Source organism: Scyliorhinus canicula, chromosome 9 (genome assembly GCF_902713615.1).
Source record: "Scyliorhinus canicula chromosome 9, sScyCan1.1, whole genome shotgun sequence".
Lineage (NCBI taxonomy): Eukaryota > Metazoa > Chordata > Chondrichthyes > Carcharhiniformes > Scyliorhinidae > Scyliorhinus > Scyliorhinus canicula.
Window position 1 is genome coordinate 161,105,862 of NC_052154.1, and position 19,033 is coordinate 161,124,894.

Consider the following 19,033-nt stretch of genomic DNA (forward strand, 5'->3'; position numbering starts at 1 on the left):
TTGGGCAACGCCCGGAGTCACATGCGCCCACATAAATCCCATGATACTCCTGTTGACCCTCCTAAAAAAGGCCTTCGGGATAAGGATGGGGAGGCACTGGAACAGGAACAAAAACCTCGGGAGCACCGTCATCTTAACGGACTGCACCCTCCCCGCCAGTGACAGCAGTAACATATCCCACCTCTTAAACTCCTCCTCCAGGATCCCTCCCATTCTGTGCTGTGGGCAAACCATTGGTTAGATTATAAGACAAGCCAAAGATTTTCTTATCTAAAAAGAGGAAAGAGCTTTATTTAATGTTAAAATGTATTTTCTCATGATTTTCACCATGATGGGACAGTATATTCTGGGCTGAACGGAAGTCAATATTCAAGGAGTTTGTGAATACATTTTCTGAAAGTCGGATTTGGTTCCACATTATTTTCCATGCTATTTGTTTTCCTTTTAATAGTTTAGACCAAAGATTTCAGGTATTTTACTCATTTCTATTTTGCTATTTGTTTTGGAGAGTGAAGAAGGTAATGGGCGCGATTTAAGCCAGGAACTGTGCAGGCCAATTAGATTGCAGGAGAGGCCCAAAACGGGAACCACTCGGGGCGCCCGGCAGTTTACGATCTAAGTGGACTGCTCTCCATGACTGGATCCAGATCCCATCTAGATGCGGCAAAAACCAATTTAGGCACAACCAAGAGCTGTGGCCTGAGGGGGGCTACGTCATGAACAGAGGAATGAGAGAATATATGACGGATTGGGGGGGGTGGTTGTGATAAACAAGTGTGAAGGAACCTCTGGAATGTTTGGGGGGGGGTGTGTGAAGGGTGGGGTTCTTGAACGAGGGGACAGTGGGGAGGGTCTCAAAAGGGGACGTGGGAAGGCCAGTAAAGGGGGTCCCTCAGCGACCCTGTTGCGGGGAGCCCTCACTTGGGGGGGGGGGAGATTTGGGGTAATGCCCATGTGTGTGCGGGGTGACATTGCCCGTGTTGGTGGGTGTGGGGGTCCCTCAGGCTCACGTAGCGATCCGGGCCCGATTTCCGAAGAACCGGTTTGGCTAGCGGGTTCAGTTCCTCAGTGATGAAAAACTCCTCAGGGTCCACTAAAGTGACTAACTGGGGTTAGATAGCAGTGGGGAACCTGCTGACAGAGCTGGGGAGAAACTCCCAGCTAAACCCGCCTGGAATGACACTTCAAAACATTTCCGTTAGATCGAGCCCTATATGGGAGTTTCATTGATGGCAACCATGAAGTTGTGTGAATCACTGCACTCAACTGGATAGCCTTCATTATTTTTTAAATTCATTTATCCAGCATTTATTCCCCATCCTTTACCAGCACTGATGGTGGACCTTCTTGAACACATGTAGTCTCCGAGGCTAAGGTACTCGTGCAATGCTGTTGGATAAGAATTTTGCTCCTGTGCAGATGAAAGAGCGGCAAATAATTTCCCATTTAGAGCGGTGCTTGACTTGAGTAAAATGTGGAGATTGTGGGGTTTCCATATGTTTTTTGCCCTTGCCCTTCAGATCACCGGTTTGGAGGGTGCTGTTGAAGAAGCTTGGGTGAGTTGCTACAGTGCATTTTGTGGATGGTAAACACTGCGGTGGGAGCGTCCTGATGGAGTGAGTGGAGGAAAGCAAAAACAGTAATATTACTACTTTGGAAGTAATTATTTCAGTAAAATTGAAAATAAATTGAAAGTTTAGGAGGCTTTTTAAAAAAATTTCTGCCAAATGGAAATTGACCAAATTCTTTGCTGTGTGTTAGATTTGGAAAGCTCTGATTCGTTTGTAAGTCGACTGCAGGACAGCATAATCTAGCCATGCTGACTGAACTTGCACTGACTCTGAAGTCAAGCGAAAGTGTGTTTGATGAATTGCCATGTTGAAGTTTGCTGAACATTACAAACCATATTTAAGGATGGTGAATGTGATACTGATCAAGTGGACTGCCTTGTCTTTCTTGTGTTGAGCTGTTTGAGGTTTATTGGAGCTGCATATATTCAGGAAAGTGGAGAGTATTCCATCACACTCCTGCCTTGCATAAGGCTTCAGAGATTCCAAAGGTGGGCCACTTGCTCCAGAAAACCGAGTCTCGATGTTCTGGCTACAGTATTTACACAGTTTGGTCCAGTTAAGTTTCCGATCACTGGTGACCCCCAGAATATTGATGCCAGGTTGTTGAGAGAGGTTGTTAGACTATTAATTGTTGCAGAATTCCGCTCCCTTTTCACCAACTCCATCCCTCTACCTGGCAACTGTCTTTGCACACCACCTTGGTGCTTATTTCCATGGTTGTAACATCACTCCATTCCATTCTTCTGCTGTTCTGCTTAAAAACTTCATCCAGGCCTTTTTTTTACCTTCAGGCTTTCCTGGTCTACCTCCACATTTTATCCTCCCTAAATCTGAGACCATCCGAAACTGCTGCCAATGTTCTAATTTGCACCAAATTCCATTTTACGCATCACCTCTGTGCAACATTTCCATTTTAAAATTCATATCCTTGTTTTCAAATCCCTCTATGGCCGATCCCCTCGCTATCTCTATCTCCTCCAGTTTCCCAGATAGCTGCACTCCTCTAATTCCAGCCTCTTGAATACTCCTGATATTAAACCCTTCACTGTTACATAGTTTACATAGAACATACAGTGCAGAAGGAGGCCATTCGGCCCATCGAGTCTGCACCAAACCACTTAAGCACTTACTTCCACCCTATCCCCATAACCCAATAACCCCTCCTAACCTTTTTGGTCACTAAGGGGCAATTTATAATGGCCAATTCACCTAACCTGCATATCTTTAGACTGTGGGAGGAAACTGGAGCACCCGGAGGAAACCCCCACAGACATGGGGAGAACGTGCAGACTCCGCACAGACAGTGACCCAGCGGGGAATTGAACCTGGGACCATGGCGGTGTGACGCCACAGTGCTATCCACTTGTGCTACCGTGTTGCCCAATAGCTGCCCACTATTGGTAGTGCCAAGGTCCTAAGCTCTGGAATACACTTATTACACCTCTTCAACAGCCCACCTCGCTTTCTTACTTGAAGGCATTTCTTAAAATCTACCCCTTTGACAAAACTTTTAATCATCCATCCTAATATCACGTTGTGTGGCTCAGTGTCCTATTTTATTTTATGATGCCCCTGTGAAGGGCCTTGGGGACATATTATTATGTTGAAGGTGCTACATCAGTAAAAGTTGTTGTTGGAGGTTGTCCTTAGTGTGAAGATCAAGACTTCCACAGGATTGTGCAGTGGATACCTACCAGTACAATCATGTACCTGTGACAGATAGATTGCAGAGGACAAGGTGAAGTAGGTATTTCACTCAAGTTTCTTCTTTCATTTGGCTTCTGCAAGCCCAGTCTGGCTGATATTTCCTTCAGGACTCTCTGCTGCTTTGGCCAGTGACAGCCTGACTGAGCCTCTCTTGGTGATGGATAATGAAATCCCCTACCGTCAGTGCAACTCTGCACAAGACTCCACTCCATTTACATGCAAGTTGCCTGTGTCTATCAAAACAGCTCAATGTAAATAACACTCACTTCTCAGCCAGGACTCCTGGAATCTTCATTTGAAGGCAAATCACCGTGCTGTAATTATGTAACATGAAAAAGAAACTATAAAAATTATTGCTTGAAAATTTATGTTGGGCTGTAAAATCCCAATGCCTGACACCAGTGCACTGATCCAGAACAGCAACAGAGTGTGAATACAGATAGGGTACTGCAATCAGCAAGATCATTACTGAATGCTATGAAATTTAAGTTGCCAAAGCCCCAGAGGACCATAGGCTGTTTTCCCCTTTTCAGAGAGAGCTGATTTAACCTGAGGGTCACCAGACCTCGGGTGAGAGACAAAGTTGAGAAGGCGGGGTCTTGCTGGATAACCTCAGCTGGTACGGAAACTGAACCCGCACTGTTGTCGTTGCTCCGCATCATGAACCAGCCGGCCAGCCAATTGAGCTAAACGGGCCCCCCAAAGCTGAATATTAATACAGTGGGTTGAATGAACGAGTTTGACTCAGCGATGAGCATATTCCTGACCCGACATCAGTCTCCCTGCTATGTCCAGATCTATTTACATAAAATTGCACCCACCATTTCAAATGCTTGGGCAAATTAGGGGTCACCTTTAATTTAATATAACGTAGTCTGCAAGATCAGCATAACAGTCTGTTCCACTATTCATAATTTCTCTCTCCAAAGAGACCAGCTTATGAGAAAGGAGGTATAACCAAGATTCAAATAAGATAAAGTGAAGCCAGAATATCTTCGATTCTTGGAAGCAGATTGGGGCAATATGCCAGGTACTTGTCCTTTAAAAGCTGCAGCTGTGCACTATTTTCTACCTAAGTAATTCCCACAAACAAGTCCAATTCAAGCTGGGAACTTGTTCTGAATAATTAATGAGGCTAACCGTGGGAAATTCCAAATATCAGCCAAACGTAATTTTAGTGCTCATTCCACTTGCTGTTCTGGTGTCCCATTGCTTTAATGCTGTGGCCACAAATATTGATTCTCAATGTGATTCTCTGTCTTGTCCTTGAGAAAGGGTCAATCTCAAGCATTGAAAAGATGTGCAGGTTAGGTGGATTGGCCATGATAAATTGCCCTTAGCGTCCAAAATTGCCCTTAATGTTGGGTGGGGTTACTGGGTTATGGGGATAGGGTGGAGGTGTTGACCTTGGGTAGGGTGCTCTTTCCAAGAGCAGACTCGATGGGCTGAATGGCCTCCTTCTGCACTGTAAATTCTATGATAAATCAACCTAGAACGTCATTGGGAGGAATGAAGTGTTGCAATGGTCCTAGTGTCCACAACACTGTACTTCAGCAGGAGGCAACAACTTGAGCTGGAGGGAAAAATTAGCAAATAATGTATTTTAAAGAATAATGTTTCTGGTTGATACACTGAATGGGAGAAAGACTCACATTTCTTGTCATTTGTCTCTGAAATGTGCCAGTGCTTCACTGACATTGATACATTCTGAAGTGCTTTATTTTTTATTATGTAGATATGCATAGCAGTTATTTGTCTTGGACCACAAGATTTCACATCCACCATTGAGACTGAATGGGCAGTTAATGTATTTTCAATGATTTACAGGGAGAACTGTTGATCAGGTTACTGGAAGAACTCACTGCACTTCAGATTGTAAGTTCTCTGCACTTCAAGAGAGCTGTGGAAAAGGCAGGTAGAACTTGGTGTAGTGCATAATCTGCAGGGTATGAGACCTTTGACAGTGCAACACTGCTCCAGTGCTATGCTGGAATATCATCCAAGATCATGTGTTATGATGCTGGATTGGGGCTTAATGGAGTCCTAGTTAATTGTGTAGAATTTGCAGGCGCGAATATCAGATGGTTAGTTCTGGATGTTTTGTCTCTGGGTGTTATGTGGTGTCCAAAGTAGTGTCTGCTGGGTGAGTTACATAGAGACAACATTGGTGAGCACATTAGGATGCATGCAGTCAACTGCTGCCAGAGGTGCATAGGAGCAGGAAGATCATTCTGTGCAATGCTGATTTCATACGATGCATGTCATTTTGGAGCTCACCCTCTGTCAGTCCTCTCTCTTAAACGTATGTAGCTAAACATCCATTCAGCATCAGGAAATAACCACCACCAACCATTTAAGGGCTCATCAACTACTTGTAGTTTAATTCTTGATTGATTCTTCTGGCCATTGTTTTGATTTAACAATTGCTTGAGAATGAAGTAGCAGGTGCTAAAATGTTTTTGCTGGCTGTAAGGCTTCTACGCAAACCAGTTTACCCAGAAAAACAAAATACTGCAAATGCTGGAAATCTGAAATAAAATCAGAAAAAAATGGATAATCTCTGGTCTGCCAGTTTCTATGCAGAGAGAGAAACATAGTTCATGTTTCGCATCCATATGACCCATCTACAGAACCCCCAGACATGTGTGCACGTGCATGATTTGAAGAATGAACAGAGGCTATAGAGAGCAGGACAAGCTGCTGGAAGAGAGAGAAAAGCTATTTTTTGGGAACCATATTTCCCAAGGGTACACAAGAAGAAGGTCCGTTTGGCTCCTTCTAGGCTTGAAATTGAGATATTGTTCGTCCATTGTTGGATGAGAGAGCTCACTGTCAACCTCAATTTAGTTCAGTTCATAGATTTCATAGAATTTACAGTGCAGAAGGAGGACATTCGGCCCAACGAGTCTGCACTGGCTCTTGGAAAGAACGCCCTACCCAACCCCACACCTCCACCCTATCCCCATAACCCAGTAACCCCACCCAACACTAAGGGCAATTTTGGACACTAAGGGCAATTTAACATGGCCAATTCACCTAACCTGCACATCTTTGGACTGTGAGAGGAGTCCGGAGCACCTGGAGACACCCACGTACACACGGGGAGAACGTGCAGACTCCGCACAGATAGTGACCCAAGCTGGGAATTGAACCTGGGACCCTGGAGCTGTGAAGCAATTGTGCTAACCACTATGCTACCGTGCTGCCCAAAGTTGATGTTCATTCTCTCTTGCCATAGAGTAGGAGGCAAATTGAGAACATGACTTTTGCAGGATTGTAAGCGTCCCCATGGTGCAGGCTACCATTGACTGCATGTCAACCCTGCTCTATAGAGGAACCAAAAGGGATTGCAGCCCTTTGAATGTCTGCCTGATGTGTATGATCATAGGCAGGGAGAATTATGCAGTCATGGTGGTTTCAACCTGTGACCATTCATTGTGCCAGCTGCACTGACCCATTAGGGTAAATGGGTGGCTGCAAGGTGATGAGGGCCACCCCACTGACTACATTACTGATGACCCAATTTGCACAGCATAGAAACTAGGTGCAGGAGTAGGCCATTCAGCCCTTCGATCCTGCACCACCATTAAATATGATCATGGCAGATTATGCAAATTCAGTATCCCACTCCCGCTTTCTCTCCATACCCCTTGATCCCTTTAGCTGCAAGGACCACATCCAGCTCCCTCTTGAATAAACCCAACAAACTGGCCCCAACAGCTTTCTGTGGTAGAAAATTCCACAAGTTCACATCATCTCAGACCTGAATGGCTTACCCCTAATTCTTGAGGCTGTGACTCCTAGTTCTGGACATCGGGATAATTCTTCCCGCATCTAGCATGTCCAGTCCCATCAGGATTTTATATGTTTCTATGAGATCCCATCTAATTCTTCTAAACTCCAGTGAGTACAAGCCCAGTCAATCCGGTCTGTCTTCATATGCCATCCTGGGAATTATTCTGGTGAACCTTCGCTGGACACCCTCAATAACAAGAATGTCCTTACTCAAACTAGGAGACCAAAACTACACACAATACTCAAAGGCGGCACGGTAGCACAGTGGTTAGTACAGTTGCTTCACAGCTCCAGGGGCTGGTTTAGCACAGGGTTAAATCGCTGGCTTTGAAAGCAGACCAAGGCAGGCCAGCAGCACAGTTCAATACTTCCTCTTACCTCCCCCTGGACCATGACCAGACCACTGAACATCAAACCATTATCTCCAACACCGTTAGTGACCTCATTTCCTCCGGATGCCTTCCCCCTACGGCTTCCAACCTCATAGTCCCCCAACCCCGGACAGCCCGCTTTTACCTACTTCCCAAAATCCACAAAAGGACTGTCCCGGCAGGCCCATTGTGTCAGCATGCTCCTGCCTCACCGAACTTATTTCCTCTTATCTTGACTCCATCCTCACTCCTTTGGTACATTCCCTCCCCACCTACATCCGGGATTCCTCTGATGCCCTGCGTCATATTGACAGCTTCCAGTTTGCGGGCCATTCTATTCACCATGGATGTGCAATCCCTCTACACCTCCATCCCACACCAGGATGGCCTGAGAGTTCTTCGCTCCTTTCTCAAAAAGAGACCCAGACAGTTCCCATCCACCATCACTCTCCTCCGCCTGGCTGAACTCGTTATATCTCTCAACATCTTCTCCTTTAACTCATCTCACTTTCTCCAAATCAAAAGTGTAGCAATGGGTACCTGCATGGGTCCTAGCTACGCTTGCCTTTTTATGGGGTATGTGGAACATTCCTTGTTCCAGGCCTATCCGGGCCCCCTGCCACAACTCCTTTACCAATACATTGATGACTATTTTGGTGCCACGTCATGCTCTCGCCCGGACCTGGAAAAATTTATCAACTTGTCTTCAAGTTTCCACCCTCTATCACTTTCACCTGGTCCATCTCAGACACTTTCCTTCTCTTCCTTGATCTTTCTGTCTCCATTTCCGGCAATAGACTATCCACTAATATCCACTACAAGCCCACTGACTCCCACAGCTATCTGGACTACAGCTCTTCCATCCCTTTCTCTCAACTCCTTCGCCTCCGTCGCATTTGTTCCGACGATTCCACTTTCCAAACTGGTGCTTCGAAAATGTGTTCCCTTCTTCCTCGACCGTGATTTCCCACCTACAGTTGTGGACAGGGCCCTCAACAGTGTGCAGTCCATCTCCTGTGCCACTACCCTCGCCCCCTCCACTCCCTCCCAGAACAAGGATAGAGTCCCCCTCGTTCTCCCATTTCATCCCACCAGCCTCCGTATACAAAGCATAATCCTCCGCCATTTTTGCCAACTCCAGCGTGATGCCACCACCAAACACATCTTCCCTTCACTCCCTCTGTCAGCATTCCGCAGAGACCGTTCCCTCCGAGACAATCTAGTCCACTCCTCCACCATACCCAGTACCTCTCCCATCACTCATGGCACCTTCCCATGCAATCGCAGAAGGTGTAACACCTGCCCCTTTACCTCTTCCATACTTAACATCCCAGACCCAAAACACTCATTCCAGGTTAAGCAGCGTTTCACTTGCACCGCTTTCAATCTGGTCTATTGCATTCGCTGCTCCCAATGTGGTCTCCTCTATATCGGAGAGACCAAACGCAGATTGGGTGGTAGCTTTACTGAGCATCTTCGGTCTGTGCGCATTCAGGATCCTGACCTCCCTGTTGCTTGCCATTTTAACAAAAGACCCTGCTCCTATGCCCACATGTCTGTTCTTGGCCTGCTGCAATGTTCCAGTGAAGCGCAATGCAAACTGGAGGAACAACATCTCATCTTCCGGTTAGGCACACTACAGCCTTCCGGCCTGAACATCGAATTCAACAACTTCAGATGATCAGCCCCACCTCGACCCATTTGTTTTCATTTCATTTTAACTGTCTTTTACCATTTCTTTCTTTCTTAATAGACATTTAATTTCTCCCCCCCCCAATCTTATCCACCTTTCCTGCACCTTTCTCCTCTTTGCTACCCCCTTCCCCTCCCCCACACCCACAGTTCATCCTCTGATGTTAGTTTCCCTGCTGCTTGACCTATCACATTTTTTGTCCTCTCTGGGGACTGCCATTAACACTCTTTCCCCTTGGTATCTGTGGCCATTTGCACCCAGTTTCCCTGGGTTTCTGTGGCTATGACTCATCTTTCATTCTCACTCCACAGTATAAATATTTCCTACTTTCTCTGTCTGTTAGCTTTGACAAAGAGTCATCGGACTCGAAACGTTAGCTCTTTTCTCTACCCACAGATGCTCCCAGACTTGCTGAGATTTTCCAGCATTTTCCCCTTCAGCACAGTTCAATTCCCGTACCAGCCTCCCCGAACAGGCGCTGGAATGTGGCAACTAGGGGCTTTTCGCAGTAACTTCATTTGACGCCTATTTGTGACAATAAGCGATTTTCATTTCATTTCATTTCAGGGTTCCAGGTTTAATTCCCGTCTTGGGTCACTGTCTGTGCGGAGTCTGCATGTTCTCCCCTTGTCTGCGTGAGTTTCCTCCAGGTGCTCCGGTTTCCTCCCACAAGTCCCGTAAGACATGCTGTTAGGTGAATGGACATTCTGAATTCTCCCTCAGTGTACCTGAACAGACGCCGGAGTGTGGCAACTGGGGGATTTTCACAGTAACTTCATTGCAGAGTTACTGTAAGCCCACTTGTTAAACTAATAAAGATTATTATTATTACTGTTTGCCGTGCCATAACACTACACTGTCCTGGAAGAGCCCCACAGAATGGGTGTTGAGGACATATTGGTGCACTGCATGCCGCACAATCTCCTAATTGTGAGGGTGTAATCTTGACCCTAGTTATGCAGCAAGCAGCTTAGTAGTAGAAGCATGACGAGGAGGAGCAGGAACATTAGAAGGAAGAAAAGAAGGAATGTAGGCTGTCCCTTCATAGCCGGATTGACCGTCATGAAGTGTTATCCGAATACGATAGCAATAACTGCAGATGCAATTCCCCATTCAACAACAGTCTTGCACCTTACCTTCACTGGATATCTTGTGTTCACATGGCAATGGAGATAAAAAAAGCCACAACAAAATAAAATATTCATAAAATTTGTAAATCAAATCATTCCGTATTTCATACAAACTAAACCCTTGTGCATTCCTTTGGTGCCCATTTTCTGTGTGCCTTTTTATGTCCTGGTGCTCCAGTGTAGTCCTACCCCAGCGGCTGGAGCCAGGCTGGTGGAAGGCTGCTGACTGCTGATGTGCACTGAGAGAGATGAGGTGGCTTTGCAGGATGGCCTCGTGCAGCTCTGGCCTAGATGTCCAAGATCTATGCTGCACCATTCAGCATGGGTGCCTGATAGGCAGTTGTGTCAAAGGACAAAAGTAAATGAGCACGAGTAATACAGCATTATCACTATTGTGACTTGGTTTAGGTGCAGGTTGTTGGTATGGGTGCAGGAAACTGATTGGAGGGATTCAAATAGGAAGTTACCAGGGATGTGGATACATATTTAAGAGGCAACAAGAGGGGGGTTGGTTGGTTGGTTACGAGGTGGGAGGGGGAGGTTGACGATGAGGTGGGTGGAGGGTGGTGACGGCGAGGGTGGCGACGGTGAAGGTGGCGACAGGGTGGAAGGGCGAGGGTGGCAACAAGGTGGGGGGGGAGAGGCTGGCGATGCGTGAGGAGGAGAGGGGGGGCTGGCAATGAGGCAGTATTTTAAATGGACAGTAGTTCTGGCTTTGGACAGGGGACCATATTTGATTAGAAGGAATCATTTACGGGGCAGTGATGGGAGGATGAATGCTTTCCTCCTGAGAGAGAGCAACACTTTTCTGCCTCGTGGAGCCACTGCCACTTCTCCAGGATGTCGTCTCAGCCATCTGATTATTTCTATTTGAAGACCAGTTACAGGACAGCTGTGACCCCCTGCAAGCCCCCTTTGCACACTGCAATCCAAAACCATGATGCCTGCAGTTTGAGCTTGCGTGGCAGTAAGCTGACTTTACCTGACAACAATCTATACTTCCACTGCAGTACCAGGTGTTGTGTGGCTATTGCTCAAGCTGCAATGAAAGCTCCAACAATGAAGCTAGGTTCTCTGAGTTTGACTCCTGGCATTTCCCTGCACTGCTATCTACTCCCATTGCTTTCTGAACATGGACTTGAAATGAAATGAAATGAAAATCGCTTATTGTCACGAGTAGGCTTCAATGAAGTTACTGTGAAAAGCCCCTAGTCGCCACATTCCGGCGCCTGTCCGGGGAGGCTGGTACGGGAATCGAACCGTGCTGCTGGCCTGTTTGGTCTGCTTTATAAGCCAGCGATTTAGCCTTGTGAGCTAAACCAGCCCCGACTTGGAAGGTGTCCTGGCCCCAAGCAGAAACAGGGCAACTCTCTGACTTTCTCCCTCCTCCACCATGGCTTCCCCGGTGTGAACATCTTGGAGAAGCACTCTCTCAGGTTGTGCCATTCTTCTGCTTTTTCCAAGTTAGATTCAGCTGCCATAGGACTGCCACCACCTGCTCCAGCCACAATCCTTCTCCCCTTTAAGAAGTGCAGGCTAGCTTTAAGCAGTGCAGGCTTTAAATAGAACTGGCCTTTTTATGATACTGACCCCCTGCTACACCATCCAGCCAAACAACAGCAAGACTAATACTGACTGAACATTGATTTTATTTAAAGCAGCAGGTAACATGATTTTATTTAAAGCAGCAGGTCACACTGCAGTCAACAGGCACGGATTAACTGCAATCTCCAAGCCTGGTTTTGGGGAGAATTGACCTTAAGCCCCTTGATGTCAGTACCTGAATGTATGTTGCAGATGATGCTTGCGATTACATTCAGTTCTATTACTTGGAACCTGCTCAGTACATTTCTTCTGACTTTTCTATTAGTATGCTCTGAATGTTTAATGTTTACACATTACTGCTGAGCTATGCTTCATTGTTTATTGACATCTACTTTACTCCTGTTGCTTCTGGTCCTTTCATTAAAAATTTTAATAGAATTCTAATGCTCAGTGCTGGCTTGTTTTATACTTGTTTAATATTAAACGCAGAGTAGTAATGGTTGCTCTGGTTGAGTTTGAATGACTATAGCTGTGCTGTAAATTGGTTCTGACATGATACAAATCCTATCTAAATACAGGCATTGCTTTCTCAAGGAATCAACAGTTATATAGGTTAAACAGAAGAGATGGGTTATGCTTAATCTTCTAAACAGTGGCTCTGTTTGACTAACACTATTCTAATATTCTATTATTGCTAATTAGTTATTCATTGAAAGCAGTGGTATGCTAACTGGCATAAAATTGGTTCATGCAATTCTTCCCCTTATAGTGGCCAGAATGGTTTCTTTCCTCCTGAAGTATACTTTGGGGATATTCACACAGTACAGACTGACATTTAAAATGTGTGGGTCTGACATTTTTTTTGTATTTGATGGGTTTTGGAAAGAATTATTGTTGCACTACATTGATTTTATAGAAATATATAATTATTTTTAGACAGTTTGAGAGTAACGAGTGCACAATGCAATTTCATCAGGATTGTTGGTGGAGGGACTGGATGAGATCATTGTATTCATTGAAGCCAAAAGTATAAAGGATTACATAGTCCATTCAGCCCCATCCGTCCATGCCAGTATTTATGGTCCACTCAAGCCTCCTCCCACCTGTCCTCATCTAAATCTATCATCATAATCATCCATTCCCTTCTCCCTCATACACTGGTCTAGCTTCCCTTTAAATGCATCTATACTATTAGCTTTAATCAGCTCTGCAGTAGTGAGTTCCACATTCTTATAACAGGGTATCCACAGGGATCAGTGTTTGGACCCCAGATATTCATAAAATATATCAATGATTTGGATGAGGGAGTCAAATGTAAGATTTCCAAGTTTGCTGACGACACAAGACGAGGTGGAATTGTGAGGAGAAAGTCGAGAGGTTTCAAGACGCTTTAGGCAAGTTGAGTGAGAGAACAAATACCTGGCAGTTGCAGTATAGCATGGACAAGTGTAAAGTTATCCACTTCAGTAAGAAAAACGAATGGCAGAGTATTATTTAAATGGTGATAGAATGGCAAATGTTGATGTACTTAGAGACCTGGGTGGCCTTGTATGCTAGTCATTGAAAGCAAGCATGCAAATATAGCAAGCATTTAGGAGGGCATGTTGACCTTTCTTGCAAGAGGATTCAAGTGTTCAAGTACAGGAGCAGGGATGTCTTGCTTCAGCTGTACAGGGCCTCGACGAGACCATGCCTGGATTATTGTGTGCAGTTTTGGTCTCCTTATCCAGGAAAGGATGTACTTGCCATAGCGAGAGTGAAGCAGGAAGTGCCTTAGAGGGACGTTCACCAGGCTGATTCCTGGAATGGCAGGATTGTCATCTGAGGAGAAATTGGGTCAACCAGGCTTGTATTCACTGGAATTTAGAAGAGTGAGAAGGGATCTCATTAAAACATATAAAATTCAGGCAGGACTGAACAGACTGGATGCAGAGATGTTGCTTTCTCTGGTTGGGGTGTCTAGAACATAGATAGAGAAATACAGCACAGAACAGGCCCTTCGGCCCACGATGTTGCGCCGAACTTTTGTCCTAGGTTAATCATAGAATTTTGGACACTTTTTCATGGCCAATCCACCCAACCTGCACATCTTTGGACTGTGGGAGGAAACCCACACAGTCACGGGGAGGATGTGCAGACTCCACACAGACAGTGACCCAAGTCGAAATCGAACTTGGGACCCTGGAGCTGTGAAGCAATTGTGCTATCCACAATGCTACCGTGCTGCCCTTAAGAAGTTAACCTACTCTCCATTATTCTACCCTAATCCATGTACCTATCCAATAGCCGCTTGAAGGTCCCTAACGTTTCTGACTCAACTACTTCTACAGGCAGTGCATTCCATGCCCCCACTACTCTCTGGGTAAAGAACCTACCTCTGACATCCCCTCTATATCTTCCACCATTTATCTTAAATTTATGTCCCCTTGTAATGGTGTGTTCCATCTGGGGAAAAAGTCTGACTGTCTACTCTATCTATTCCCCTAATCATTTTATAAACCTCTATCAAATTGCCCCTCATCCTTCTCCGTTCTAATGAGAAAAGGCCTAGCACCCTCAACCTTTCCTCGTATGACCTACTCTCCATTCCAGGCAACATCCTGGTAAATCTCCTTTGCACCTTTTCCAAAGCTTCCACATCTATCCTAAAATGAGGCGACCAGAACTGCACACAGTACTCCAAATGTGGCCTGACCAATGTTTTGTACAGCTGCATTATCACCTCACGGCTCTTAAATTCAATCCCTCTGCTAATGAACGCTAGCACACCATAGGCCTTCTTCACAGCTCTATCCACTTGAGTGGCAACTTTCAAAGATCTATGAACATAGACCCCAAGATCTCTCTGCTCCTCCACATTGCCAAGAACCCTACCGTTAACCCTGTATTCCGCATTCATATTTGTCCTTCCAAAATGGACAACCTCACACTTGTCAGGGTTAAACTCCATCTGCCACTTCTCAGCCCAGCTCTGCATTCTATCTATATCTCTTTGAAGCCGACAACAGCCCTCCTCACTATCCACAACTCCACCAACCTTCGTATCATCTGCAAATTTACTGACCCACCCTTCAACTCCCTCATCTAAGTCGTTAATGAAAATCATAAACAGCAGAGGACCCAGAACTGATCCCTGCGGTACACCACTGATAACTGGGCTCCAGGCTAAATATTTGCCATCCACCACCACTCTCTGTCTTCTATCGGTTAGCCAGTTTGTTATCCAACTGGCCAAATTTCCCACTATCCCATGCCTCCTTACTTTCTGCACAAGCCTACAGTGGGGAACCTTATCAAATGCCTTACTAAAATCCATGTACACTACATCCACTGCTTTACCTTCATCCACATGCTTGATCACCTCCTCAAAGAAGTCAATAAGACTTGTAAGGCAAGACCTCCCCCTCACAAATCCGTGCTGACTATCCCTAATCAAGCAGTGCCTTTCCAGATGCTCAGAAATCCTATCCCTCAGTACCCTTTCCATTACTTTGCCTACCACCGAAGTAAGACTAACTGGCCTGTAATAGGGTCACAGTTTCAGGATACGAGGTAGGCCATTTAGAACTGCGATGAGGAAAACTTCTTCACACATCAGGTGATGAACCTGTGGAATTTTCTACCCAGAAGGCCGTGGAGGCCAAGTCACTGAATCTGTTTAAGAAGAAAACAGAATTCTAGACTCTAAAGGTATCCAGGAGTATTGGGAGATGGTGGGAGTACGGTGTTGAGATCAGCCATGATCACATTAATAATAATAATCTTTATTATTGTCACAAGTAGGCTTACATTAACTCTGGAATGAAATTACTGTGAAAATCCCCTCGTCGCCACAGTCCGGCGCCTGTTCGGATACGTTGAGGGAGAATTCAGAATGTTTAATTCACGTAACAAGCACGTCTTTTGGGACATGTGGGAGGAAACCCACGCAGACACGGGGAGAATGTGTAGACTCCTTACAGACAGTGACCCAAGCGGGAATCGAACCTGGGACCCTGGTGCTGTCAAGCAACAGTGCTAACCGCTGTGCTATTGTGCGTCCCCATTGAATGATTGCACAGGCTTGATAGACTGAATGGCCTACTATACTCCTGTTTTCGATGTTTCTATTATACTTTGGGTAAAAGCATTTCTTCTGAATTCTCTCTTCTGAAAAGCAGCCTCTGAAGACTCATTTGGTCAGTGCAGTTCCCTGTGTGGTACTGCAGTAGAGACCCGGACAGTCCTAAGTTTGATTTCTGACAGTCCTGAAATAACTAATGTGACCGGTTGTACCAGTAAGAACACCTAGTGATCCTTTCTGGAGGAAAAATGGATCTCTGATGACAGTGGGAATGGGCTGTGCTTTGATGTCCTCCATGTTCAGATTTACTATCCACTGTACTACAGGCTTCAATTGGCCATTGAATTCAATACAAGGGAAAAGTGCTCTGTTGTTGATACTCTTGATTGTTAATGGTGAAGAGGCTTTGAAGTGTCATGAGATGAGCCCCTTGTTGGCGATACCACACCTCTGTTTTACTCTTGCAGCCACCATAGTGATTCCAATTCCAATTTGCTTCCCGCATCCACTGTGGTGATACTCTGCTCTAATTAAAATCTAGTCCTTGTTGATCCTCCCTCAAGTTATTGATCTGTGGGGAGCTCTGTAATTTCAGTACCACTGAGGTTTAAAGAGAATTAGCTGGGTTTCCTCATGTTTGATATTCTCATAGCTCAGCACTTGGTGCGAATCTGACCTTCATATGGCAGACCAAGCCTGACTTTATCTAGGATGTTTTTCTGTGGCTGGTATCTATTGCTTTATGATCAGAGGAGTTGTGAATGGAGCTCCGCAGTTGCGAGATCATCAGTGAACAGTCCCACCCCTGACATTATGAGGGAAGGAAGGTCATAGTTGAAGCAGCTGTAGATGATTGGGTGGAGTCCGCCATCCTGTTGAATTTCTGTTGTGATGTCCTGGCGCTAGCATGACTAGTCTTTGAACATTATCTTTGCGACAGCTGTGACTCCAGCCATTTAGTGCTGTATCTAAATGTTGCTTTGAGGTTGAGGCATCTACTTTCACTGCTACTCTGTTGTTCAGCTCTTGCAACCATAATTGGATCTAAGTTTGTGGTTCGAGCTAAGCAGCTCTGGCAGAACCTGAACTGAGTATCGATGATTAGGTTATTGGTAAATTATTCTTGCTTGATGGTGCAATTGATGACTCCTTCTGTCATTTTACCATTGATCAGGAGGAAACTACTTGGGCAGTAATTAATTGTGTTAAATTATTTTCTGTTGCCTCCAGCAATTAATTCACAACTGCCAAGAATGATAGAAACAGCCTTTCAATCTAGCAAACAATCAGTTTATGTCTGTGTTCCATTATTGTTTGGGGAGACCAGCCTCAGTTTTGACCCTAGATGCTTCGGCTTTAAAAAGAAAACTGGGCGGCGGCGGCACGGTGGCAAAGTGGTTAGCACTTCTGCCTCACAGCGCCAGGAACCTGGGCTCAATTCCACCCTTGTGGAGTTTGTATGTTCCCACCACGCCTGTGGGGTTTCCTCCAGATGCTCCAGTTTCTTCCCACTGTCCAAAGATGTGCAGGTTAGGTGGATTGGCCGTGAAAAATTGCCCCTTAGAGTCCAAAAGGTTAGGTGGGGTGACTGGGTTAAGAGGTAGGGTGGGGGAGTGGGCCTAGTTAGGGTGTTCAAGGGTCAGTGCAGACTGGATAGACAAATTGGCCTCCTTCTGCACTGTAATGATCCTATGAAATTGAAGATAAATTATTGCGTGCCGCTCTGTTCTATTTTAGCTAGCTAATGGTAGAATAAGAAGCAACACAATTAGGTTTAGAGTCATTGGTTTAGGGAGAGGTTTGTCAGGATTTTGCCTCTGACCATTTACTAACAAAATAAGCTAAAATTGGCAATATGTGAATGTTACGTACGGCTAGTTGAGGCTTCAACTAGCCTGCTGTTGCATGCCGATTCCTGAGCACTCGTAGAGATACTGGATGGCATATGCCAGCAGTAGAATCATACTCATAGTCAGTGCTTTCAGATGACTAGAAGGAAGGGAAAGAAATGGATGGGGTGATCAGTGGTGAGTGACATTCGTGCCACACAAGTGGCAGGCAGTGGCCATCCCTGTTAAGCGAGAACCTTCATCTCCCCATGACTTTCAATGGCATTACCATCGCTGAATCTCCCATTATCAACATTCTAGAGCTAATCATTGAACCAAAACTAAACTGGTCCAGCCATATAAATTCAAGAGAGGTCAGAGGCTGGGAATTCTGCAGCAAGTAACTCACCTCCTGACCCCCAAATGCCTGTCTACCATCCACAAAGCACAAGTCAGGAGTGTGATGGAATTCTCTCCACTTGCCTGGATGAGTGCAGCTCCAACAACACTCAAGAAGCTTCACACAATCCACGACAAAGCGTGCTTGATCGGCACCTCTTCCACCAATGATAAAGGTTAATTTCCTCCATCACCAACACACAGTGGCAACAGCATGTACTATATACAAAATTCACGCAGCAGCTTCCAAATCCATGACCTCTACCACTTAGAACAGGGGTGGGCAAACTTTTCCGTGCAAGGGCCACATTCAGAAATTCACAATTTTAAAGGGCCGCATAGTATATTAAGTAAAATAATTACTTCACCCGGTTATGATTCTGGGCGCCTCATATAGAACATAGAACAGTACAGCACAGAACAGGCCCTTCGGCCCTCGACGTTGTGCAGAGCAATGATCACCCTACTCAAGTCAACGTATCCACCCTATACCAGTAAGTAACCCAACAGCCCCCCCCCCCCCATTAACCTTAAAAAAAAAATTTAAATTAAAAAAAATTTTTTTTTTTTTTTTAATGACTTGGTGGGCCGCATAAAGACCTTAGTTTGCCCACCCCTGACTTAGAAGGACAAGGGCAGCAGACATATGGGAGCACCCCCACCTATAGGTTCCCATACAAGCCACGCAGCATCCTGACTTCAAACTAAATTGCTATTCCGTCACCGTAATTGGGTCAAAATCCTGGAACTCCCTCCCTAATAGCACAGTGGGTATACCTACTGTAATGGTTCAAAAAAACAGCTCACCGCCACCTTTTCAAGGGCAATTAGAGATAGGTAAAAATGCTGCCATTACCTTGTGATACATTTATCTCAGGCATCAGGGAGCTGACACCCAAGGTTGTATAAACAAAAAACTTATTTGTGGAA

The 19,033-nt window shown here is 45.4% G+C and overlaps 1 protein-coding gene across 15 annotated transcripts in view; it reads left to right on the top strand.

Moving 5' to 3' along the window:
• The window catches only part of plekha7b (pleckstrin homology domain containing, family A member 7b), a 636,198-nt gene that overhangs the window by 516,131 nt on the left and 101,034 nt on the right, over positions 1-19,033 (top strand). The window lies entirely within an intron of this gene.